Source organism: Miscanthus floridulus, chromosome 15 (assembly GCF_019320115.1).
Source record: "Miscanthus floridulus cultivar M001 chromosome 15, ASM1932011v1, whole genome shotgun sequence".
Taxonomy (NCBI): domain Eukaryota; kingdom Viridiplantae; phylum Streptophyta; class Magnoliopsida; order Poales; family Poaceae; genus Miscanthus; species Miscanthus floridulus.
This window is the reverse complement of record NC_089594.1, coordinates 85,317,494-85,344,904: the sequence shown is the minus strand read 5'-3', so window position 1 is coordinate 85,344,904 and position 27,411 is coordinate 85,317,494. Positions and strand designations below refer to the sequence as shown.

Genomic DNA, 27,411 nt, shown 5'->3' with positions numbered 1-27,411 from the left:
ACGGCACCTACCATGCTATCCTTGGTCGACCATCGCTCACCAAATTCATGGCCATACCTCACTATAGGTATTTGGTGCTCAAGATGCCTACTGAGAAAGGGGTTCTAACTCTCAGGGGCAACGTATACGCAGCTTATACCTACGAGGACGACAGCTTCAAAATAGCAGAGGCTCATGACCTCTCTATTCGCATGGCTGAGGCCATGCTCGACGCCAAGAAGACCTCAGCCGACCACCTGGAGATCCCAGAGCTCGAGGCTCCACGCAAGAACATCAAGTCCAAAGAACACAAGGCGATCCAGCTGGTCGACGGTGATCCTAGCAAAATGACCCTTATCGGGGCCAACCTAGATCCTAAATAGGAAGTTGCGCTCGTCAGGTTCTTGAGGAGCAACGTGAGTGTGTTCGCATGGAAACCCGCTGACATGCTTGGTGTACCTCAGAACTTGATCGAGCACTCCTTAAATGTCGACGGCAAGGCCAAACCTATCAAGCAGAAGCTACGACGATTCGCTCGCGACAAAAAGGAGGCGATTAGGGTAGAAGTTACACGGCTTTTAGCAGCCGGATTTATCAAAGAAGTGTATCATCCGGAGTGGTTAGCCAACCCGGTTCTTGTACGCAAAAAGAATAATGAATGGAGAATGTGCGTTGATTACACTGATCTCAAGAAACACTGTCCTAAAGACCCCTTCGGCTTACCTCGCATAGACGAGGTCATAGATTCAACTGCCGGTTGCGAGCTGCTTTCCTTTCTTGATTGCTACTCTAGTTATCACCAGATCGCTCTCAAAAAGGACGACCAGATCAAGACATCCTTCATCATACCTTTCGGCGCCTACTTCTACACGACCATGTCGTTCGGGCTCAAGAACGCCGGGGCTACCGACCAACGCGCCATACAGGCCTGCCTCAAAGACGAGATAAAAGACGACCTCGTCGAGGCTTACGTTGATGATGTAGTTGTCAAAACCAAGGAAGCATATACCCTTGTTGACGACCTAGAACGCACCTTTGCAGCCCTTAACACATTCCAATGGAAATTAAACCCAAAGAAGTGCATCTTTGGTGTTCCTTCTGGTATACTGCTTGGCAACGTCGTCAGTCACGACGGCATATGCCCTAACCCGGAGAAAGTCAAAGCTATCTTGGACATGAAGCCACCCAAAAAGGTGAAGGGTGTTCAGAAGCTTACCGGATGCACGGCTGCCCTCAGTCGTTTCATATCAAGATTAGGCGAAAAAGGACTACCGTTTTTCAAGCTGCTCAAAGCAACCAAGAAATTTGAGTGGTCGGAGGAAGTAGATGCTGCCTTCACACAGCTGAAACAATTCCTTACATCACCTCCGGTCCTCACTGCTCCTAGAGAAGACGAAACCCTCCTGCTTTACATTGCGGCAACTAATCGAGTGGTCTCCACTGCCATGGTGGTCGAGCGCGACGAGCCTGGCCATGTCTACAAGGTACATCGACCAATCTATTTCATCAGTGAGGTACTCAATGAATCCAAGACCAGGTACCCACAGATTCAGAAATTGATCTACGCCGTACTGATAACATCCCGAAAGTTGAAACATTACTTCGACGGATATTGTGTGGTGGTCATGACCGAGTACCCTCTGGGAGACATCATTCGCAACAAGGATGCGAACGGGCGCATCGTCAAATGGGCAATGGAGCTATGCCCTTTCTCCTTGGAATTTGCAAGTCATACTACAATCAAGTCTCAGGCACTTGTCGATTTCATCGTCGAGTGGACAGACTTAAGCACACCTGCCTCTCAGGGGCCCGATGAGTATTGGAAGATGTACTTCGACGGCTCTCTCAACATTGATGGCATAGAAGCAGGAGTCCTTTTCGTGTCTCCATCCAAGGAGCAGCTCCGATACGTCCTCAGGATTTATTTCCCGGCGTCTAATAACGCCGCCGAGTACGAAGCATGCCTACATGGTCTGCGCATTGCGGTCGAGCTCAGTGTCAAACGTCTCTATGTCTACGGAGACTTGGCTCTGGTCATCAACCAACTCAACAAGGACTGGGATACAACTAGCGAAAAGATGGATGCATACTGCAAATCGATCAGAAAGCTGGAAGGCAAGTTCTATGGCATCGAGTACACACATGTGGTTCGGGACAAAAATCAAGCAGCAGATGTGCTGTTAAAGTTAGGATCATCCCGAGCTAAAGTCCCACATGGCGTATTTGTTCAAGACCTGCTCACGCCTTCCATCGAAGAGGAAGATCCCACGGTCAACAAGCCTCCAGACCAGCTTTTGGTGGCTACGGTTCTGGCGTCAAACACCATTGAACCACCTCCGACCACTAAGGAGCCTGACTGGAGAGTACCTTTCATCAAGTACCTGACAGATGGTAGCGGCTACACCGATCGGATAGAAAACAAACGCCTGATGCGTCGCAGTAAGCAGTATCTGCTCGTCGATGGCAAATTGTGGCGCAAGAACACAAAGGAGGAAATCTTGATGAAGTGTATAACCCAGGAGGATGGCCAACATCTCCTGGACCAAATCCACTCTGGCTCCTACGGCAACCATGCGGCCTCAAGAACGCTGGTTGGCAATGCTTTCCGAGCAGGGTTCTATTGGCCGTCTGCCATAGCCGATGCAGAGAAGCTAGTCCGCCATTGTGAGGGTTGTCTGTTCTTCGCCAAGAGAATCCACGTACCAGCACATGAGATTAAGACAATACCAGCCTCTTGGCCCTTCGCATGCTGGGGACTGGATATGATCGGGCCCTTCAAACCTGCTCTTGGGAAATTTACATGTGTCTTTGTGCTGATCGACAAATTTTCTAAGTGGATAGAGTACATGCCTCTGGTACAGGCATCTTCAGAAAAGGCTATCACGTTCATCGACCAGGTCATCCACCTCTTCGGCATACCCAACAGCATCATCACTAATCTGGGTACTCAGTTCACCGGGAACGCTTTTTGGGACTTCTACGATGAAAGGAGCATAGTAGTAAAATACGTCTCGGTGGCGCACCCTAGAGCTAATGGACAGGTCGAACGGGCAAATGGTATGATCTTGGACGCACTTAAGAAGCGGATGTACAGAGAAAATGACAAAGCTCCAGGAAGATGGCTCAAAGAGTTACCAGCCATGGTCTAGGGCCTCATAACCCAGCCCAGTCGCAATACCAGCGTATCACCATACTTTATGGTTTACGGCGCTGAGGCAGTGCTCCCAGCAGATATAGCCTTCAGATCAGCACGAGTAGAGAACTTCAACGAAGACAAGGCAAATGAAGTGCGGGAGCTAGAAGTGAATAGTGCAGAAGAGAAGCGGCTCGATTCTTGCGTACGTACAGCCAAATACCTTGCTGTTTTGCGCAGGTACTACAACAACAATGTTAAGGAGCGGTTGTTCGTGGTTGGGGACCTGGTCCTGAAGTGGAAGACGAATCAGGCTGGTGTCCACAAACTCGCAACTCCATGGGAAGGGCCCTTCATGATCAAGGAGGTTACACGACCAACGTCTTACAGGTTAGCTCACCTGGACGGTACAGACGTACCCAATTCATGGCACATCGACAAGCTTAGGCATTTCTATGCTTAACTGCTAAGATATGTACTCCTCTTGTACTTTCGATTTAATTCAATAAAGCTATTATGATTTCTCCGACCACTCTAATGTGTCACTTCGAAGTCTATTGTTATTCTAACTCAACCAGTCAAAACCGACCACCATTCCTTCCCGGGTTTTTGGAGCAGGCCCTGTCTCCGGTTCCTCCAAACACGTGCATGGGATCTGCTCTCTACGCTACGGGTGATCGGCAGGTCTCCTCTGGTTTGACTTGTGTGCGTCTACGTGTGCACAGGGTACGTACCTCACACTCCGACCACAGGACAAACTAGGGCCATACAAACCTATTAGGATGACGTGTCGACTAAACTGGTACAACTAACCAGAACGCTAACATGTTCTCACTTAGTTACACCAACACGAGATCCGAGCTTAAATACGTTTTCTATAAAACAAACAAGCTTATACTGATATACAGTTACGTTATTCTAAGCTTGCCTGAAAAGGTTCAAGTTTACAATAACACAACTACATCTTCTTCTACAGCTATAGCCTATACTATTGGCTGGTTGGGGCACACGGCACCTGCTGCTCGCTGGGCCTGACATCGTGCTCGAGCCTCGGGGACTCTTGTACTGGTCGAGCTGAAGAAGATGGCCCCGCCGATGCCTGGCTGGTCAAGACCACAGGCTTCGCCGGTTGGCTTAAAAATGATGGCGCTTCCAGCTGACTTGTTGATGGCGTACCCTGTACAGGTGCTGTACCGCCTCCACACAGGTTAATGTCGCCAATTATTTTTGCCGACAAGTCCAGCTAGGTCATCCGAAGCTCCTCAGCCTTGTCTGGATCTACCTTTTTCGGGTATCCAGCCTCCAAGCACTTGAGATCGATCAAGGGGTAGTGAGCACGCACCATGCTTAGCACATGTGCGCCTGTGTACTCACCCGCCTCCTTCACGAACTCCTGGAACCATCCCCATGCCTTTCGGCATCTATCGACCAGTCCCAGCTGTGGCGTCCTTGGCATGTCCTCTGTAAGCGCTGGATCAATAAGGTTAAGGACCGGCAAAATGCCCGTTGCCACCTCCTGGCACTGGTTTTTCCATGTGTCCCGATCCTTGGTGATCTCTTGGCACTACGCCTTCCAGCCATCACGGTCTTTTATCACGGCCTCCAGATGTTTCTTGGCATTTACTTTTAAAACTGCAAACCACACAAGCTATTAAAACGTCATACCACGACAAGATAAGGTGGGCAACAAAAGTGAGCAAAGGGGTTTGGAAAACTTACTTTTTAGTTCCTCTTTCATCTTGGTCGTGTGGTCCCGGAGCTACGACTGGTCGTGCGCCAGTTTTCTGTTGTCCTCCTTCAGGTGCTCACACTCCACGACCGCACGACTGTTCTCCTCTCGAAGATGGACCACTTCGGCTTCTAAGCCTGCACTACAGCTGTTACTACCAACAACGCAACAACACTTGTCATGCACTCGTTGTAATAAAGTGACTACTTACTTGTCCTTTCCTGCTCTTTGTTACTGAGCTGGACGACCAGGTTCTGGTTCTGGGACTCTTGCCCCGTCCTCTCATGGTTGGTGGCTTCAAGTTGGTGGCGCAAGCGTTCCACTTCTACCGTCAGCTATTTATTGCTTGTAGTGATCCCCTCGACCTGGTCGAAGCATTTCTTACGGTACCTTGCGGTCTTCATTAAGTCCTGTGTGCAAAAAGCTAAGTAAGAAAGTTTGACTAGACAGCAAGATCAGGTGGTGAAGCAAAGCATACCTGGACCTCCGTCACCAGTCGTTTCACCGCTCGTTCAACTTTCTTGGTCTCTTCGACCTCTGGGATTTCCTCATGAACAACCCATTGGTCGTTTCGCCAGCGCGACACATATACATGTTGTCGCTTGTCCTGTGGACGGCCCAAGACCTCCTCTACTTAGTCCTCTTCGGCCTCTTCTTCGGGTATCGATGCTGGTCCGGAGTTAGCAGCTTCTGCGATCACTATGGCCTACCCACGGGCTGCAGCATCGACAAACGTGCTCTGTGCTCTCACCTCCGACCGCTGCTCCTCGGTCTGTTCCATTACCCTTGGTGCTGAGGTGTTGCCCTCAGCAGGGTTAGTGCTCGGAGCACTTGGGCTTGGCTCGGCTCTTCCCTCGACCCCCTGCTCGGGGACTGTTGTCTGACTGCTTGTGTGCTGAGGCTTCGACGGACCTTCTGCTATGGGTTCCTCCATGGCCGGCTGCTGGGCAGTTTTCTCTGAAATTGCTGGCGGAGCCACGCCGCTCCCGGCTAGTTGGTCCGGATTTTCGGTGGACACCGAACTAGTACATCCGAGATAAGTTCAGAAGGCAACCATAATCAATACAAATTGCAAGCTTACATCAAGGTTACAAATACTTACATGTTGGAAGCGCGGAATGATGTGGCGAAGGCGTGTCTCTTCGGTCGTGCTTGCTCCACGTGCTATGCGGGTGACACCTGGTCTCCCTCTACATCCAGCACCGACGCTGGGCCTTGGTGCTCGACCCCTCCGCCGCTTGTCCTTCACGCTATAGTGGTCAGCGATGTGGGTCCCACCAGCACGGAGGAGCCACCTTGCTCTGTCGACTCCAGTTGCCTCCTCCTCTTTCGAGGGATGAGTCGAAAGATGTCTGCATCCTCTCCCTCCTCTGTGTCATCGTCCGACAGAGTAAAGATCGCCTGACGACGCTTGCTGGCCATCGGCCGCTTACCAGCAGCTTTGGCCGCTGCCTCCTCTCCAACTCCGAGCACGGCCCAGTCGACGTCTTCGACCCCGGCGCTGGTCTGGGTAGTTGGGTCGGCAACTTGCGGCCAATCTACACCAGGGGGTGGTGACACAAACACTGTCGCTCTATCCCGACCATTAATCTGGGAAACAAATAGGAGATAATACAGTAAGTTTCTACTACAATATAAGACTACGGGTACAAGGCAAGATGAGTTACCTTTGGGGGAGGTTGGGCGAGTTTGAAAGCGTGCTCGATGTCGCTCAATCTGACATAATTTGGATCAGCTAAGTTAAATAGCTCTCCAATTCTGGCCCTGACTTCGATCTTGTCAAGCGCCTCCCGCCTCACCCTCATCGGGTCTGTGCTACCTTGGTACTCGTAGCTAGGATGTACCCTCCTCTGGCAGGGCTAGATCCATCGGCTGATGAAGCTCCCGACCACGCTCGGACCATCCAGTTTCTTCCACGGGATCATCCCAAATATTTCTGGAATCTGTTCCAGGTGCTCGGGCTTCTCTGACCAGCTTGTCCTCTTCTCTAGAATGAACCCCACGTCGCACAGTGTTATCGTGTTCGGCTCTTCGTAGATGTAGAACCATTTCTTGTACCAGTCGTCAAGCGACGTGTTCCATGGGCAGTGCAGGTACTGGGCCTTCATCCCGTCACGGAGGTTGAGGTACACACCTCCGGCTATCTTTGAGCCGCCGCTTCCTTTCTTCCGCAGACAGAAAAGATGGCGAAAAAGTCAAAATGGGGCTAGAAGCCACCATATGCTTCGCAAAGATGAATGAAGGTGGCGACAAGGAGGATCGAGTTGGGATGCAGATTGCAAATCCCAATCTCATAGTACAGACAGAGACCCTGAAGGAAAGGATGTACTGGAACCCCAAAACCCCGCTTAAAGAAATCTTCGAACACCACGATCTCACCTGGTTGTGGATCAGGGTACCCCTCGCCCTCCGGCGCACGCCATCCTGCGAGTTCCTTGTTGTGGAGTACTCCCATGGTGATGAGGTCTTCAATGGTTTGCTCGTTGCTTCTCGATTTCCACCACTCCTTCGCCATGACTCCTGCTTTCTTCTGTGCGTCACTTTTCACCATGAATCTAGCCTTGCTGATGAACGAGGAAATGGTGGAGGATTGATTGGTGGTGATTTCGGAGGTATTAGGGTTGGCAAGAGGAAGAAGAAGGCTGCGACTGCGAATGGTAATGGGGTTCAGTAAAAAGTAATTTACCAATTCTATACTGTATTTAACCAAGAGTTCTGCCGTTTCGTCTACCCGAGATTCTTGGGAGACGTGCGCACGCGCCGCAGACGGTTGTTTTCACAGCCTCGAGATCTATGCCAATATATGCGCCTCTTCATTATCAGTGTATGCGCCTCTTCGTTACCAGTGTGAGAGGGCCCACGCTGACGCACCTACTTACAGGTGCCATGTAACTATTTGCTTGAAAGGACAAGAAGGCAGTATGACGTGCTATACCCGTCTACTTTTTTGACCAGACGTGTCAGATTGGACTTGACAGAGCAAGAAAATAAATAAATACACAAAATAATAGTACAAGTGGCATTTGGTTTTTCGCCGCACCTCTCGTGCTCGGGGACTGTCCAGACCACCATCGTGCTCGGGGACTGTCTAGACCACCATCGTGCTCGGGGACTGTTCCGACCACTATCGTGCTCGGGGACTGTTTCGACCACTATCGTGCTCGGAAGTTGTTCCGACCACTGCTCGGAGACCGCTCCCCTCGGCTACATGTGATTTGTACTCACATACAGTCGAGAGGCATTTATTTAGACCTTGCTACAAGGCTTATACTTTGCCTTCCAGCAAGCTCGGGGACTACATCGGTACGATGCACCTGCCGGTGCATCTCGTATTGCTTGTACGACGATTGGATTCGTAACTTCAATGGAAATTCTTTTTAGACCCTGGCACCACGTGCCTACGTCACCTACTACCAGGCTCGGGGACAAAGTGGGCACACTTCACCTTGCGGTGAATGTGCTTATTTTATCGACCCCTACGCTTTGACTATTTGCCAGAACTACTGTTGTCCAAGGGTCACTTATATTTCTTTTCAGAAATACAAGTGGGCACACTTGATAAGGAAAGAAATCTTTTTCTTTTTTCTTTAGAGCACCATGCATTCTTCGGACAACCGAAATCTTCGGCTATAATCGTGGTCTACTGCTCTCTGTTCTGATCAGACTGCTGGCACATTCGATTGGTCAATGTTTCAACTAGTTGGAGATGACATGAAGACGGATCGCATTAGTCAAAGGAGATCGAACGGCGTGTCGCAGTATAATACATGGTGCTTGGGGACTAGCTGTGGGGGTATTAACCCCTATACCCTTACGGCTAGGCTTGGGCCGGCCCGGATCAGGGGGTCTGGCTCACTAGAAGACGACGCGTGGCTCGGCCAATCTGTTCGGAATCCCTCGCAAGGAATCAAGATAGATTTGGAGGTCAAGCAAGATCCTGGACGGTTGGAATTGGAATCCTTATCCGGCCACTTATGGCAATTGTAACTGGCTAGGATTAGTTTCTAGATCTGTAACCCTGCCCCCCGGACTATATAAGGCGGGCAGGGGACCCCTCTAAAAAACATCTCTCATTGACATACAACAATACAATCAGACGCAGGACGTAGGTATTACGCCTTTACGGCGGCCGAACTTGGATAAAACCTCATGTCTGTCTTGCGTCACCATCTTGTTTGTAGCTTGCGCATCTGTCTACCGACAATCTACTACCTTGGGCATACCCCTAGGTAGACTGCCGACCATATTTCATCGACACCCACCAACTCCCCGACCCCACCTTGCTGCAAGTATCACCGAACCGTGCCCCAATTTGGAGCTGCCGCTCCGCCGAGTCCTTAAGACCGGGTTGGTATGCACCGTCGGCAAGCCACTTATCCAGAGCAGCTCATGGCAATTCCTTACACCGCTAGTCTTGCCTCCATCCGCTAATCGCCATGCGGACCTCGGTCGAAGCTCTACCGCCACCTAGTCTTCCCTGACACGGCCATGCCATCGTCGTGAGCCATCGCACCGTTCCTACGCACGCGGCCAGCTCAGCTCAGGCCATCTCCGATCGAACCACCGCCTCGTTTGGTTCTGTGGTGAGTCCCTTGAGCTCACTAGCAACCCCTTTTGCCCCGGCTTTGCTGTCATTCACTGGAACGCCACCGCTGTGGCTGTAGGGTCTCCGCCACCGTGGTCCGACCTCGCTGCAGCGTCCCGGCTCACGCTTCCTTCGCCCGGCGCTTCGTGTTCTCTCCTAGGTAAGTGTCGGCTCCGTAGTTAGGGCGAGGAAGGGCTGATGTGGCCGGCGTAGCCGCCGGTGCGCGCGCGGGTGCCCGGGGGGCTATCGCTGTTGTGAAGATAGAAAGTTCCGAGGGCGTAGCTGTAAGATAGTAGACTAGCGAAACAGTGTGCTTAGCGCTCGCATGATTACAGAGCAGTCCGAGGGTGTTTTTGCATATTGATCGGCGTGCGCGAATCCTCCTCGCCGTGGGCCGTCATTGCTCTGGGCTGGGCCGCGCCCGCGTGGGCTGTGTCGTGCGCTGCGCGTGCCCGCGTCGCGCCAGTTTGGGCCCAGCCAAAGCGCATTGGGCCGCGTGGTAGAATTGGGGTTTTCAAATTCTAGTGGAGTATGAATGTTTATTCAATAATAGTTTGAGCTGAACTTTGAAAAATAGTAGTAAATTCTATAGATGTCCAAAAATAGTAAAACCAAGTTTATTAGGTTCATAAAAATACCATCCACCTATTAGTGTAGTGAGATTATAGTTAGCTATGACAATGATAGGTTCATAAATTTAAACTAGAGAGCTTAGTGTTATGTAGATTAATATTTGTAGGAATTTTTGTGGTAAATTGGTGATAGCTATAGCTATGAAAATTTTACAGTAGGCTCACTAGATCATTGTGTACTTGCTGTAAATTTTGTACCCCTAGAGTAAGTTGATAAATAGAGTAGCTATTATCCTTGTTTTATCATATATAGATTAAATCGGTATTAGGAGTAAGAATACCTTTAGTTGCTGTGATAATGTATGTCATGCTTCGTACTTGTTAGTGGTAACAGTAGGTAACTTAGTACCTTAGCCAGTAGCACTAGCTAGTAGTTAGACAGATGCACTTTATTTTAAGAGTTGTTGTTGCCATATTACTAAGTATTGCATAGTCATTTCACGCATGTAGATCACGAGTTGGTAGAGTTCGTGCCTGTGGACGAACAAGAGTACAAGGAAGTCACTGAGGAGTACGAGGAGGAGATCCTCGTGCAGGAAGGAGCCCCAGAGCCTTTTGGTGCTGACTTTGCTGACCCGTTGCCTGCCCAAGGCATGCCCCGGTGTATAACCCCTATTTTAATGATTACTGAATATATATATGATGTGTATTTACGTACAGGTATTTTATGGAAACTACATGCATAAATATATCTACCTATGAGTCCTACTAGTACAGGTCGAGTAGCTGCTATGTCCAGGATATCGGTAGCGTGAGTAACCTGCCGTTACCCACAAATAGGTGATAAATATGACCACTCATGATAAAATGTTGTAAAGGTAAATGGTGACCGGGCAGTGATGTGGTTTGGGTATTGGTGGGTGTAAGGGGTTGTATCCTGCGGCCAACAGGGTATAGCTCGGTTACACATTTTCCCTGGCTGTGTCGATTAAGGACCGGTCGTTGCATAAGGCATCGTGGGCAAGTCACAGATTTATTATCCCGAGCACATACTTGACTATGGGCGTAGGGAAGACTCGTTGCTCTCTTGTCGTGGATCCAGCTCTTTCCGGACCGACTGATTGGAGGCAGAGATGGTGGAGGTCATTGCACCGCACTGAGTCCGGGACTCAGAAGTGGGGGCTTGGAGTCCAAGTTTGGACGGGGACCTGGACACCCAGGACAGGAGGGTGATTGGTTAGTCCTGCTTGTGCCTGGGGTACAAGCGGAACGTGTGTTTTCGGGGTACCCAGCTGGGGGCATTGATTCGTGAATCGCCGGGCAATCCGGTACGGCTTGTTTCGTGTCTAGCACCGTAGTAAGAACTGAAAGATGGAAGATGATAAAATAGAACTGTTTGCTCAACTCTTGCTTCAAAGTAGAGCAGGTGCTTATATAGAACGGATAGATAATAAATTAATACGTCTATTAATAATATCATAAGTAAGGACTCACTAATAGTATTGCTTTCTGTCAAAAGAAAACCAGCAAACCATAAAGCTTATCATATTCCTTGTAGTCGGGACATTATTCCCACTAGTCGGATAAGTCTTGCGAGTACATTGTGTACTCAGGGTTTATTTACCCCTGTTGCAGGTAATGCATGAGAAGTACCTTTGTGTGGAGGATTCTTCTGGTGGGCTCAGACGGATCCTCGTCCCTTATCGCTAGATGTTTATTTTTGAAATTCCGCTGTTTATTATTCCGCACTCTGACATTTGGTAATGTAATAATGTAATTTCTAAGAACTTCTGATGTATGAAATGGAAAGTATTGTAACTCGTTCTCATTATTGGATCCTTAGAAAAAATATGGATCTTTCGGATTCTCCCTTGGGTTGTGCCCCGACGAATACCGCCGCTGTAGCTTGCTTTCGGGGTGCTTAGAGTCTGGTGGAAGACGAGCACCTCCGTAAACGTGTTATTTCGGGCGGTTCTGCCACATCAAAGCCCAAATATAGAAAATGTAGTTATTGTTGTGTTCCAACTATTTATCCCTAGTTAAATTTTCTGAAAAAAAGTAAGCAATATCATTTCTTTTTTTAGGCAATACCATTTCATTTGTTAATAATAGTTATAGATGGCCATTTCACTTGGTTTTCATAGAAAAAGTACTTTTTTGTTTGTGCACATTGTGTGGTGCAGATAAACATTGTTGAACGGAATCAAATCCTCTAGCTTGACTTCATCACGTAGTCAGGTCATCTGTACCGTCCACCGTTGATCCAACGATATCTCCACCAAATGAAATACAGGCCGCACAAACTCAAGGCCCATCATAGCCCAGGTCTTGCCGAGAGGTTCCCACGGTGAAATCGCCGCCGTCTTCTTCCGGTCTGCAGACCGGAGTCCGAGCGCCACGCCGTCGCCGTCCCCTCACCGAGAGCCGCAGCCTGACTGACGCTCTTGTTTGGAAAAATCTGGTGTTGGCGTCTCTTTCAACAAGGCCGGGTTTAGATTAAGGTTAGGAATCAGTATTTTGTACTGTAGCACTTTCGTTTGTATTTGATAATTATTGTCCAATCATGGCCTAACTAGGCTCAAAAAATTCGTCTCGTAATTTACAATCAAACTGTATAATTAATTATTTTTTATCTATATTTAATATTCCATGCATATGTCCAAAGATTTGATGTGATGGAGAGAGAGTGAAAAAACTTACAATCTAAACAAGGCCCATGTGCACAAAACTTCCCCCGTTGCTTCCATTTAGGCCTTCCACAATATTGTGCTTAAGCGGTGCCAAAAAGAGGAGAGAGCATTCAAGCTTCACTTCACACACTGCGGTAGGCAGTGCCAATTTAAAGTGCTGCCACAAAAATTGAGAGTGGAGAACGTAGTTGCACCGGTGCCCCAAACAATAAAAAACTAGTATTGTACTATTGCTGTGAGACTGCAGCCAACAGTCTGTTGCTGTTGTCTGTTAATAGAAGATAAAGAATACGTTACTTTTTCTGGCATCACTTTTACACGCTGCAGCCCCAAACTCAACCTAACATCATTGTGAGCTGACATACGTAAACAGTATCGGACACCGCTCACGCTGTGGAGGGCCTTAGCAGCCCGCTAGCTGATGAACAGAGTGCGCAAACAGGGCAGGGACAGAGTAATAAAGTGTAATAAATGAAAAAGAGAGAGAAAGAGGAGCGATGCGACTCGGTTGGTGTGTGGTGGTCCTGAAAAATAAATTTCTTCGTCTCAGGTCAAGTCGCCGCAACCACTCGTCCAGTCCACATGCTTCTGCCTCTTCTTGGTTGCTTCATCGCCTGGTCCAGAAGGATGGTTCGGTGCTTATCAGGAGCAGCATCTACTGAAGTTTGAAGTCGTACGGGTTAGTTGTAGTCTCCTCCTCTCGGATGCTTCCAGGATCTATTCCAGGATCCCCATTGCCATGATCGATGCGGTCAGGCCTACTCCTGTCTCAGGGAATTCATCGACTAGCTAGCGAGCATCGTCTCTTGAAGCCTGATGAAGTTCTTCTCCAGGTTAGTTGTAATCTTGTCCTCTAGGGATCCTGTAACATAGCGTATATCTAGAAGCATAGCAAAAGCTATGAACTTAGAAAAAGACAAACAAACATGTAATTTGGGACAGATGGAGTATATATATGTAACGAGTGGGCTATATCACATTTAATTTGTGTTTACATGACATGTCAACTTTTATACTATCAGTTGCATCGACTAAACGATAGCCTGTTATTAGTGTAGTATATTATTACAAAACGAATGTAGATATACTATCAGTTGCATATATTGACTGATTGATCTGGAGAGCAGCCGCCCCGGCCACACGGTATATGCATATAGATTCATGTATCTCTTTTCACTGATGATAATAAGGAGAAAGTCAATGCAGCAGGTCTCATGCTGTAGTTTGATATATATGGTGCAGCAGGTCGCAGGCAGCTTAATTGGAAGGCCGCCCGCTCTTGTGGATCGACCATGTTCTGGCTCGGAATGATCCTGACCATGATTTTGGCACAGTCGCTGCAGTGGTGGAGCGAATGGGGGTTCCGGATCGCTGTCGTCTCGAGCTTAGGGGCAAATCTTGTCGTCGGCATCCTGTCCGGGACACGGCGGCGCTCGGCGCCCCGCTGGTTGTGGGCGTTACTAGGCGAGGTGGCTAAGTTGGTCGTCTGGCTTGCGTACCAGGTCGCTGAGGCAGCGACGACGAGCGCACTCGGCAGCCTGTCCCTCTCCGTCTCCGGCTCCGATGCGTCGGAGGAGGAGAAGCAGGTGGTCGCGTTCTGGGCCCCGTTCCTCCTGCTGCACCTGGGCGGCCCGGACAACCTAACCGCCTACGCTCTGGAGGACAACAAGATCTCCAGCCGCAAATGGCTTCAGATAGTCGTTCGGATTCTGGGGGTCATTTATACCATCTACAACAACACACATCGCGGCGGCCGCAGCTGGGCTCTGCTGCTCGCGGCGTCCGTCGTCATGCTCGTCGCCGGCACCGTCAGGTACGTGGAGAGGGCGAACGCCCTACGGAAAGCCAACTTGGACAGCATGCAGGAGGACGCCTCGTCAAGCAGCAGCAAGGACGACTTTAAGATGCTGAAATGCAGAATCAAGAGGACGAAGAGGCAGGGGCGGTCGCTCCGCGACGGAGAAGCGCTGCTCCTTGCTCAGGATCTGTTCCCCATCTGGCGCCATGCCCTGGTCGATTCTTCTGTCGATCCAGCTTCTATTTCACCAAGGCAGGAAGCCAGCGAGATGATACTCTCGCCGAAGTCGGATGAGTGGGACTGGGAGAGCATGTGCAAGGTGGCCGAGATGGAGCTGTCCGGGCACACACCTGTCCCTCATCTACGAGTTCCTCTACACCAAGGCGATCCTGGCACACACCTGGCCCTACTACCTCATCCGCTTGTTGTCGCCCCTCTTCACTGCTGCTGCCGCATTTCTCTTCTGCTTCTGGCTTCATCCTGATAAGCAGCAGCAGGGCGATGATGGCCACAGGGTCAGGGGATCCTTTGTCGGGATCACCTACGCCTTGCTGGCCATTACCTTCCTCATGGATGTGGCATGGCTGCTGAGAGCCCTCGGGTCGACATGGGCGTACGCCTACTTCCAGGCCGCCGGAAGAAGATGGTGGTGCAGCATCCACCGCATCGTCGTCCGCCTGGACCCGTTGCAGCTATTCTGCCGCTATCCGGTCAGCCACAGGCGGTGGTCGGGAACCATCGGCCGGTACAACTTGCTGGACGAGTGCACTGCCACCCCTACGACTCGTCCAGAGTGGTGGCCGGTGTCCATGCCTGGAGACGACAGACCCAAGGAGTTGCGGTATCTGTCTAAGCTTCCTCAATGCGTAAAGAAAGTGCTGTTCGAGCGAGTGACGGAAATATTGCAGCAGGCCATTAATACTGAGGAAAAACAAGTCGGTCAGGAGAAGGAGAAGGAGAAGGAGAAGAAGAAGAAGACGATGATGATGTACACCAGGGTGGACATCAGGACACGCTGGGGCCACAAGGCCTTCCGCCGTGCACCTGAGGAAGTCAAAAACAAATTCAAGGAGACGAATGTGGATCCATTCGACGAGGAATTCGAGGAGGACGTCCACTTGTGGCATATCGCCACCTGCATGGTCCTGGTCCTCACGGACATCCGACACGGACAGAAAGGAAGAAGAAGAATACTTGCGTGGGCAATTGAGGTGATGTCGGAATACATGATGTTCCTTGTTGCTGTTCGCCGACAAATGCTACCTGGCCTTGTCCTCCACAGCCAGTTGCAGGTAACCCGCAAGAAATTGGTTGAAATATGGGATGGGGGTGAGCGTAGTAAGATACTACCCGATCGAGAAAAATCAAACATGAATAACAAAGAAAAACTTGCCATGATCCTGCGACGCGTAAGGATCGTGGAGCCCGAGGCGACTGAGCTACAATTGAGGGATCAAATTCCAGGCAACGAAGGTACGCGACTTCTCGTGCATGCAGTAGACCTTTATTTTTACCTATCAGGCGACAAGCGACCTACGACTGTAGAAAGCGGAGCTGCTGCGTGGTTTCCTCCGCTGGTACCAGATGAGATGCTGGAGATCATCTTCAATGTGTGGGTGGATAAGCTGGTGTACGCGGCCGTCCGGTGCAGCAGGGAGGCCCATGCCCAGCAGCTCAGCGCCGGTGGCGACCTCACCACCGTGCTGTGGATGCTTATCCAACATGCTGGCCCGTTTTGCATTGGAGAAGCAAAGAACATCTACATCGTCCCGCCTGCAAAGCCACCGCCGCCGCCTCGGCCGGATAAACCAAAGCCGAAGCCTGATGAAGCGAAGCCGAAGCCGGAGCCTCCGCCTCCGCTGAAGGAGGTGCCTCTGGCTCCGCCGATGGCTGCGCCTCTGCCTCCACCTTTGCCTTCTTCTCCGCCTCCGCCTCCGTGCTGTCCCGTGTGCCCTCCGTACTACCACCCATCATACCCCCCCGTGTGCCCTCCATACTATGGCCCATCATGGCCCCCCGTGTGCCCTTGGTACCCCCAATGTCCCCCGCAACATGAGAGACCAGGAGACGAACCTGAGGAAGCCAGAGAAGATAAACACGAAGATTCTTCTTCTGATGATGATGAGGATTCCGAATCCGAAGAATAATATGTTACATTATTGTATTGTATTGTATTGTATTGATGCCCTTGAAGGGGAGTCCAAACTATGTATAATAATATATGGCACTAGAACAATGCCCGGCCTCTTATACTTTTGTGCAGAATAAAGTTGTACGAAATGATGAAGTTCGGATATAATACATGTGTTTAATTTGATAAAGCTAGCACAGAACAAACTCTATGCATCTTTCGAGCTGTTTGGTTTGCAAAAATGTAACGTATACATTACCTTTACACCTGTTTGCTTCCTACGGTCTGTAACCATTTCCATATAAAGCTAGCTGGCAACCAAGCATCCCTAGCTTCGATTACACTATTATCTGATTCCATTTCCCATTGCATTATCACTCACTGAACCAAAGACCACCTTTCTTCTTATTGATAAATGCGTTAGTGATACACACACACCACACCTGGATGCATTCCCTAATTTCAAACTTTACACCATACCAAAACATAGCAGCTAGTTCAAAAGCCTTTGCTCCACCAGGAATATCAGATAGATCAATGACCCAACTGTGTCTTCCCCTTTATCGATTTTCTCCAGGATACTATACGCTTCTCCAACAGACCACTTTTTGACAACAGAGGGAACTGAAATAGCCACCCAAAATCAAAGAAATTAGTAAACCAGTTGCATGCATGAAAAATGAAAAATGGTGTCAAACAAAGAAACAGCTGCATGAATCATTATGGTGGAAGATTACCTTGTGAAGATGGAAAGACTGCTCCCCGACTACCACAGTTATATCGCTAGGAAGACCAGATGTGCAATAGCTGCGTAATGGACATACCTGTTATTAGTATTTTTTTTCCCTTTGGATAACTCAATTTATAGTAAAACATGTACTTGGACAACTTTAAGAGACAGACATGCATGAAAATAAGTAAACTTATTTCAGTAAAACAACCAATCCTAAGAAGGATCCACAATAGACAGTGGCCTGCAGGTGGGGCCGTGCCTCTCTGCCTCGGCGTGGTGTCCTCTGGTATCCTATAGAACCTTCTAGTGTCTGTTTCGTGGCGGATAAGCGCAATTAAATCTCACATGTAGGTCCACCTTGAAAACTTTGTTGGTGATCATATTTATGCCCTTATTCATGTTTCTTTGACGGTTTATAATGGTTGTTAACTAACATCAACAAGCTCCCCTAAGCTTAGCCTTTGCTAGTCCCTTAGCAAAGTTAAACTCAGCAAAATGGATCAGGAGGGCTTCAATACTTTCACTCCTCAAAAGTACACATGCGTTCAAACAAGAATTCTCCTCCGGATTAGAATAAACCGATCTGACTTTCAAACTCACACATATTACCTTCAACCATGGGGGTTCTTAGCCTTCACTTAGGTCTTGAGCAATCGAAAGACAGAACGATCAAGTCAAGCACTATGTCTCAAGTTCTTTGTTCAACCAGTATTCCAGAGTTTTTGTAAGTTTTCAAAATAAAACTCAGAGCTTCCATTGTATGACACTCTCAAGTCTCTCAATATATGTGGTATCTGGGGATCCTTACCAAAGGCAATTGTGATGTTATGCCTTTCTCTTCCTACAACTAAAGCTTATATGGAGCTTATAGGAGTGGAAAAAGCATGAAAGAGCATACTTGCAATACATATATTGTAAAGTCAAACCTTGGATCCAAAGAGAGTTGAGTCATACAATCAAATCAAGATGTGCATGTGTGTGAATGTATGGTATATATATGGTGGCTAACCTAATTCTATTTTGCTCCTTGAAAACTTATCACTTTTTCTGGAATTTGGAAACATAACCTTGCAAGAAAACATGTGCTATCTTATTCATCGCTTTCTTTCTTCTCTTTTTTTAGGCGGGCATATGAGTACCCATTGTTTTAGATATCTCGGACACTTGTCTATTTTTTCAATACTCTTTCTTTTTTTTGAATAACTTTTGCATAGCCACATGCTTCTTTTTCTGCAACAAAACTTTTGAGAGGTAGCAACAAGAACTTTAGAGCATTTATGTGGGGATATCCTATAGGGTATATTTTTTGTGTTCACTCCTAGTGTAGGAGTAAAATATTTTTGAGTGGATCTAAATGAAATGGTATGTTTTTGCGCCTACCCCAATTGTAGGAGTTGTGCATATGTGGGTGGTGTGTACGTGATCTTGATTTTAAGAGTATGACAAACCTCTCATATGGGTCAATAAAGTTTGACTAAACTCAATACAAAAGCAAGCAACATATATGAGTGGAAATTTTCCTAGTCTAAATATCATTTATGGCTCTAGTAGGAATTCAAGCTTTGTCATACAAGGAACTCATCATGAAGCATTTTTATATTTTTCAAAAGATAAATCTCCGGAACTCTAGTATCACTTGGACCAAGATAAATAGCAGCTCAGACCTTCTCATATCATATCCGTCAACTACCGAAACTTAGATCAAGCATATGCTACCCACGAGTTTCAAGTTCAGAGTAAGTTCTTATATCAAAACAGTCTTATCCAAAACTCGGGAGAATTCAAGGCTAAAAACTAGGTACTTGAAAGGAATTACGACAGAGCAACTATTTATCATTTTCATTGTAAGAGATTATCTTCAGAGTCCTTTTATTCATTCAACTCTTAAAAATAGAAAACTTAGACTAGACATACTTTTTATTTTGTTTTCATCATTTTTTTAGATCACACCTTATAATATATATATATATAACTGGCTAAGATAATTTTTTATTTTGTTATGCATCTTTTTATTTCTTTAGCTAATATAAAGCAAACTTACTAATAGTAAAACTAAAGGAAGGAAATACTTAGCTAGATACACGGGGATGCTCCTCCCCCAAGCTGGATGTTGCCGTGGTCGATTGTTGGATATTGATTGATCTTTCTCAGAGCAGGTTTGTCGGCGTATGTCCTTCTCATCCACGAGTGGAGTAAGGTGAAGACAACCAAATGAACTTGCTCTTGATCATGTGAATCATCCTGCAAAATACTCCAACAAGAACAAACTCGTGGCTCGATTAAGATAAGGTGTTAACGGTTAGCCATTCAGAGATTTGTTCTTGTGGTTTAGATAGATTTTCTAATGGCAGATTTTTAACAGGATGTCTATCTAATATTTTTGGATTTTCTTTTTTTATATGCAACAAAGAAAATATGTAGGCATACTATATATATTTTATTTTTATGCCACCACGGTGAATATTCCTTGGGCTTGTTACACCATGAAAATTATTCACATGGGACTTAAGGATGCAATAATATTTTTATTTTCTTTTCTTATGCAATGATGATCTGCAGTAATTTTTTTTATTTTTCTTTATATGCAAAAAATGAAATTTAACTAGATGTTTGCATATATTTTTAACTAATGCAATGCTAATGTAGAAAAGTACATATGCTAAAGTAAGAACAATTCATGCAATACTAAAAATAAATATGGATAACTATCGATATTACCTCACGACGAGGGTTCAGATTTTTAAGTCATCCGGACAGGACTTTACTCTAGTCTTATTCATTCTTCGGGTGCATCATCCGATCTCGATGATGGAGACTCTGATGGTTGCACCTCTTGTGATTCTGATGATGTCACCTTCTCCTTCCACACCTGCTTGGCCGGTGGGCTTGACTTAGGAGGTGTAGGTTCCTTTTTCACAAATTCTTCAGGTTGTTCATCTTCTTCCCATCCACTCTTCGGGGGTTGATTCTTCCAGCATTGTGATGATCGACATCTCCTCCTAGAGCGGGTCTTCTTCGGCTGCTCATAAGTAGTATAACTATTGAAATAACAACGTACCTTTTCTCCAGGGAATAGGAAGTGGACTTGTCCAAATCCGACATAGATGATCGCGTTGGTGGTGTTGAGGAACTATTTTCCTAGGATGATGGGTGTATCGTCTTCTTCTCCCATGTCCAAAACCATGAAGTCGGCTGGGGCAAAGTGGTCGCGTATTCTTACCATAACGTCCTTTGATATTCCTTCTGAGAATCGGATTGATTGGTCCGCCATCTGCAACTGCATATATGTAGGGTACAAGGGTTCGTTACCAAATAAATATTCATATGTTACCTTGGACATTATGTTGACACCCGATCCAATGTCGTAGAAGGTCTTGTGGAAGATTCTTTGTCCAACGGTACACTCGATCGTCGGTACACTAGGACCATCCTTCTTGGCAAGGAATGGTGAAGCGAGGAGGTGGTCATAGTCTGATCTAAGTGTGTTGATCATGTTGACTGATTCTTCTTGTGGCTGCCTGACCTTGTTCTTCCTTCTTCTTCTATTGCTCTTCTTCTTAGTCACTGTTGTCTTCGGATGGGTACGGCGTCTGCGGATGTCTAGGAGATTACAGGATATGATTCTTGAAAAAAAACTTCACCTTTTTATCCTTGATTGTAAAACAGATCTTGGCACTGTCCATGTAGATGATGTCCTTTGCAGTGCTTAGGAAAGGTCGGCCCAAGATGATGGGTGCCCTTTCATATCCACTTGTTTTCAAAACCACAAAGTCTACGGAAACATATGATTGTCCCACTCAAATAATGGTGTCTTCAAGAACTCCCTTCGGGTAGCAGAGTGAATGATCTAGAAGCTGCAAACGCATATTTGTGTACAACAAAGGATCTCCTAGGATTTTCTCATAAATTACCTTAGGCATGATATTGACACTTGCTCCGAAGTCATAGACAGCTTCCAAGAAGATGTGAGGTCCAATGGCGATGGGGATGATAGGTCTCCCTGGGTCGCCTTTCTTATCCGGCAAGGTATAATCTATCCACCTTCCCATCCATGGCTCCATGTAGTAGTAAGCTGCATTGTGAATATCAACAAGATTTGTAGTTTCTAGATCTTCCGGTTGTCCCAGAATCTTACCTTTGTCGGACGGAGGAACAGCAGCCACCAGCTGAGCTATTTGTGATTCTATCATTTATTAAAGCTATGCAGGTTCTTAATGGCAGAAGCCAAGCTATCCATTCTATTACTTATATTTTCTAGAATTTTATCATTGGTAGCTACCTTCTTAGATAATCCTTCCATGAGTCTAGATTGCCTAGCAATTAATTCTCTCAAGGGTGGTTGATCAAAGTTATTATAATTGTTACCTTGAGGGTTACCTTGGTAGTTACTTTGGTAGTTCGGCCTCTGTTGCTGGTTCCATCCTTGATTTTGTTGAGGACGAAAGTAGTTGTTGTTGACGAAGTTCACATCCTCATGGGTTTCAGGGCAGTTGTTCCCTGAATGTCCAGTGCTTCCACACTCATCACATGTCATGCGAGAATCATGAATGTGCATGACTTCTTTCTTCTCATTAGCTTGGTCTTCAAGCTTCTTCATCAGTAGGTCCATCTTGGCAGACAGCAGATCTACCTCCTTGAGTTGATGCATACCTCCACCCTTGGTTGGCGGCCATCTTCTCTACAAGAGCTGCTGTAGCTGGAAGTGTGAGTGACAGAAATGCACCTCCAGCAGCAGCATCCATAGTCTCACGGGTACTGTTGGTTAACCCATGGTAGAAGGTCTGCATGAGTAGCCAATTTTTCATCCCATGATGAGGACATTCTGATATATAATCTTGAAAGCGTTCCCATGCCTCAGGGACAGATTCATCATGTTGTTGCTGAAAACTTGAAATTCTCCCATGCAGAGCATTGGTCTTGCCTGTGGGAAAGAACTTGGCTAGAAAGGCAGTGGAGCAGTTATCCCATGTAGTATTTCTATCTTTGTTGGCGTAGAACCACTGCTTTGCCTTTCCAAAAAGTGAGAATGGGAAGGGGTGAAGTAGTATGGCGTCCTTGGTTACTCCTTTGATGGTGAAAGTGCTACAGATCTCTAGGAAGTATTGGAGATGTGCACTTGCATCTTCATGTGCCTTTCCATAAAACTGGCTAGCTTGCACCATGTTGTTGAGAGCTGGCTTGAGCTTGAATCCATTATCTTCAACATTGACATTAGGTCCAGTACGGATGTTGGCAGTGGTTGGAGCAGAGATTTCACGAAGAGTCTTGTCAGCCATGGCTTCAAATTCAGGTGTTAAGCTTCGCCTTATCCGGTTGTCTTCCAATTCTGAAGCTGGGACTTTCTTGAGTTTGGCTCTAGTTCTCATGATTAATGCTTCGGGATCTTCAACGTAGTTTGTCGGAAGGTTAAAACCGATCATACATTACCCTGCATAAGATACACAAGTAGATAAAACAAGGGTATAAGTTTATCAATACTTCCTTTGCCTAGCTACCTTCCCTGGCAACGGCGCCAGAAATGCTTGTTGGTATTTATTAACTTGTCACTTGTTTTAGTAGCCACATATTAATTACCTACATCTCCTAACATTACTTTACTAGGTTGTCATCCCTAGTGATGGTGCCAAAGATGCTTGTTGGTACTGCCTAGCATCACTACTAGAATGATATTAAGTAGTTCTTTATCATTTTATGTGACTAGAAAGAATATAAAGATATATGAATAAAAAGGAATCTACAACCACACAGATAATTATACTATTGTAGCACTTCACCCGAGAGTATTCCAGGTATCGTTATTTATATTTTACCACAGGGAAGGTCTAGCATGGACAAGTATTGATAACATATACCATTGATGGAGAAGTAAACCATAGCCAATATTCTACTCATAACAGGGGTATGTCATAGGATAAGAGATATGATAAGTATTGATCAATGATGATGATAAATCACTCAGAGTACTCCTTTATATGGCATTAGCATGGTCAAGTAGAATATTAGAGGAATAATTACTAAGTCATTCTTAATTACAAGTCAAAGCATACATTGATTAGTGCAATTACACCTAGTAATCATGGCTAAGATCATTTTTATATCTACACTTAAGGGATATTACTAAGGAATATTAAGAACAGAGCATGCCCTTCCTTCGTAACCACATCCTACGTGCTATCTATATCAGGGAGTGGACTACAAAGGACTCAATGGGAGTGTCACATCCGCGACCTACCACATGGCCCAGAATATAGGGTGTATCCGCAGGTAAACAACGTATAAGCACCACGCTTACACAATGTCGACCACTCACCCCGTAGCAAGCATATAAAAATAATGTAGCAAGCATATAAAAATAATGGAGATACAAAAGACAAGCGCCTCGACGTGGTGTCCTTCGGTGTCCACTAGAACCTTCTAGTGTCCATTTTGAGGTGGATAAGCATAATTAAATCTGATATGTAGGTCCACCTTGATGGTTTTCTGGTTAAACCCTACAAAAAATACAGATTTACCAAAACTCGTGGAATTTATTAGTTTAAACCCCTAGACCTTTGTTGGTGATCATATTTATGCCCTTATTCATGTTTCTTTGATGGTTTATAATGGTTTTTAACTACCATCAACAAACACTGGTCGGAAAGGCTTTTTGAGCTAGTTTCTATTGGCCCTCAGCCGTAGCCGATGCTGAAGCACTTATTCGCCGATGTGAGAACTACCAGTTTTTTGCTAAACAAATCCACATCCCTGCTCAGGCCTTATAAACGATTTCTACATTGTGTCCCTTTGCATGCTAGGGACTAGATATGATCGGGCCCTTCAAGCCCATGTTGGGAGGTTTCCACTGGGTCTACGTCTGCATCGACAAATTCTCCAAGTGGATCGAATACAAACCCCTGGTCTAAGCTATAGCGAAGAAGGCAGCCGAGCTACTTAACGACATCATTCACCGATTTGGCCTGCCGAACAGCATCATCATCGGCCTAGGATCCACGTTCACTAGTAGCGACTTCTGGGATTTTTGCGATGAATGATGCATCTCAATCAAGTATGTCTCCATGGCACACCCAAGGGCGAATGGCCAAGTCGAGCGAGCCAACGGTATGATCTTGGACGCGTTGAAGAAACGGCTCTACGAGAAGGAACAGCAACACCCAGGCAAATGGTTCAAGGAACTACCAGTTGTGGTCTACGGACTAAGGACCCAACCCAGACGTAACATTGGCACTTGCCCATACTTCATGGTTTTCGGCTCTAAGGCCATGTTGCCTGCTGACGTCGCCTTCCGAGCACCCAAGGTGGAGAATTACAATGAGGAGAAGTCCGACCAAGGTCGGCTCATTGAAGTGGACAACTTAGAAGAGGAATGTCTGGCCACCTGTGTTTGGATGGCATAATACCTCGACGGCTTACGAAGATACTACAATCGTAATGTCAACGATCGATTCTTAGTGATCGGAGACTTAGTACTCTGCAGGAAACAGAAGACAGATGGGATGCACAAGCTCTCCTCACCTTGGGAGGGCCCCTTCATCGTCAAGGCGGTCACCCGACCAGGGTCCTACAAACTATGCGACATGGATGAAAGAGATGTCCCAAACTCTTGGCACATCGATCTGCTTAGACGTTTCTATCCTTGAAACGTTCATTTCAAAGATACGTACCTTTCATATTTCAGTATTCAATAAAGTTTTTTATCCTGATGTTTCTCCATATTGTTTTCTCCATGCTTTTGTGCTAAGCGATTCTGATTCTGCGTACAACATCTTAAAGATGACACGCCAACTACGCCTAAGGCAAATACCCGAATAGACACGTTAACGCTCGGACACCTCTAGAGACGACCCTGTCTCCGACTTCTCCATGCATGTGCATGAGCGTCCGTCCTCTGTGTCATGGGTGGTCGACAGTGGTTCCTTAGCGATGCCCTATTTTTCCCACATGCACACAGCCCCTACGCCCTGTGTTACGGTTAGCAGGCTAGCTAGGGCTAGGGACTCAGCTATACACTATTGATCAAATGGTTTATATCAAATATAAACACAAAAAACCATAACAACAAGTGTTCAACAGAAGTTGCTAAGCACTCAACATGAGTTTTTTCTAATCTATGGAGCACTGCTCTCGCCTTCACCAAATAGCTTGATATCTTCAGCATACCTCGTTCTCCTGACATGGATACGAATCGACTTAGGGCTACCATCATGCTAGCTAGCTTCTGAACATCTTTTTTGTTGCGTGGAGATTGCATATCATCGATAGCCTTGACCTTTTTCAGGTTAGCTTCGATGCCACGATGAGACACCAAATTCCTGAGCAGCTTACCCAATGAAATGCCAAAAGAACATTTGTCAAGGTTTAGCATCATATTGTTCTTATGCAAATTATTAAAAGTTTCTTCTAGATCAACGATCAGATTGCCTCGGAATTTGCTTTTAACAACAATATCATCAATATATGCTTCCAAATTACGGCCGATTTGGCCTTCAAGAACAATATGAACACATTTTTGATACGTAGAACCAGTATTCTTAAGGCCAAAACGCATCTTAATATAACAGTACACACCAAAAGGAGTTACAAATGTAGTTTTTTCCTCATCATCTTTGCACATGCTAATTTGGTGATACCCTGAATAGGCATCTAAAAAATGATAGCAATTCACATCTAGAGGTTGAATCTACAATTTGATCTATCCTCGGAAGGGGATATTCATCCTTAGGGCATGCTTTATTCAGATCAGTGTAGTCCATGCACATCTGCTATGTGCCGTTAGGCTTCTTGACCATGATAGGGTTTGGTAACCACTCCGGGAAGGGGACCTCTTGTATGAAACTGGCCTTCAATAGTCGGTTGATTTCATCTCATATAGCGGCTCACTTCTCAGGTGTATAGCGTCTTTGTTTTTGTCTGACTGGTCGGGCGCCAGTTGGTAGACCCAATTTGTGCTCGATTACCTCCCTAGGGATTCCAGGCATGTCTGATGATTCCCAAGCGAACACATCCTTGTTCGCCCGAAGGAAAGCAATGAGCTCGAGTTCCTATTGAGGAGGAAGGTTGGTCCCAATATGGGTGACCTTATCGGGATTTGTCAGATCAACGGTGATGGGCTTGGTAGTTTGGTCCCTAGTTACGACTTCCTTAGATTGAGGAGTGTCATCTAGCTTGTCCATGACCGCCTCTTGTTCAGAGTTGATCATGTTGATCTTCGGCGTCTGAGACTAGGGGAGTTTCAGAGTTTTGGATTGCGAGATCATTGGGATCGGAACTTCAGAGGGCATTGGAGCCTGAGGTTGAGGTAGTGCCAAGATCTGATTCTATGGTAGGATAGGTGCCTTGGACTGGCTTCAACCACTTTAGAACTCTCGGCCTCTGGAATCGATGGCTTGGCCACAACTAGGGCTTCTACGATAGGTGCAGGTAGTGTTGTTGCTGGCGTTGTCATAATAGTTGAGTCTATGATCTTTTACTGCTTTGACGGTGGCTCAACTGGGTCTGCGAGAACCCACCTGAACTGCTTGATCAGGTCGAGAGTTTTCATGTCGCAGGAGACTGCACCTTTCTGGTCACCGTATATAGTGAGGGGACTATGGGGCCCAGGCACCTTCAACACCGAGTAGGCGAAGTGGGCCACAACCATAAATTTCTTTAGGAACAGTCTTCCTAGAATGTAGTTGTAGGCCGACTCAAAGTCGGCTACCTGGCAAGTCAGGATTTTGGACCTTAGGTTCTCGCCATCTTGTAGGGTAACCTGGAGGTCGATCCTTCCGAGTGGATAAGCTGACATGCCTTTCATTATTCCATAGAAGGGTTCCTTGACTGGGATTCGAGCCTTCCTAGGCAACGCGAGGTTGTTGTATGTATTGGCAAAGAGCAGATTGAGCGCACTGCCACTATCGATTAAGGTTCATCCGACCTTGTAATTCCCGATGTATGGTTTAATAACCAATGGGAATAGTGGACCATCGTATATATTCAGGGTATGATCCCTAAGGTCGAACAAGATGGGGACTTCTAACCACTTGAGCCTTCTTTCGACGGTTGGGTACTGCTGACCTGCCGCT

The 27,411-nt window shown here is 46.7% G+C and overlaps 1 protein-coding gene, 1 non-coding gene and 1 pseudogene across 2 annotated transcripts in view; all 3 read left to right on the top strand.

Annotated features, from left to right (window-relative positions):
* Positions 1–27,411, top strand: part of LOC136506581 (probable disease resistance protein At5g63020) — a 268,321-nt gene that overhangs the window by 62,004 nt on the left and 178,906 nt on the right. The gene's annotated exons all lie outside the window — the stretch shown is intronic.
* Positions 13,815–16,697, top strand: LOC136509035 (uncharacterized; annotated as a pseudogene).
* LOC136509781 (small nucleolar RNA R71) lies at positions 22,154–22,262 on the top strand. The gene has a single exon (XR_010772521.1). It is a non-coding gene; the product is annotated as a small nucleolar RNA R71 (small nucleolar RNA).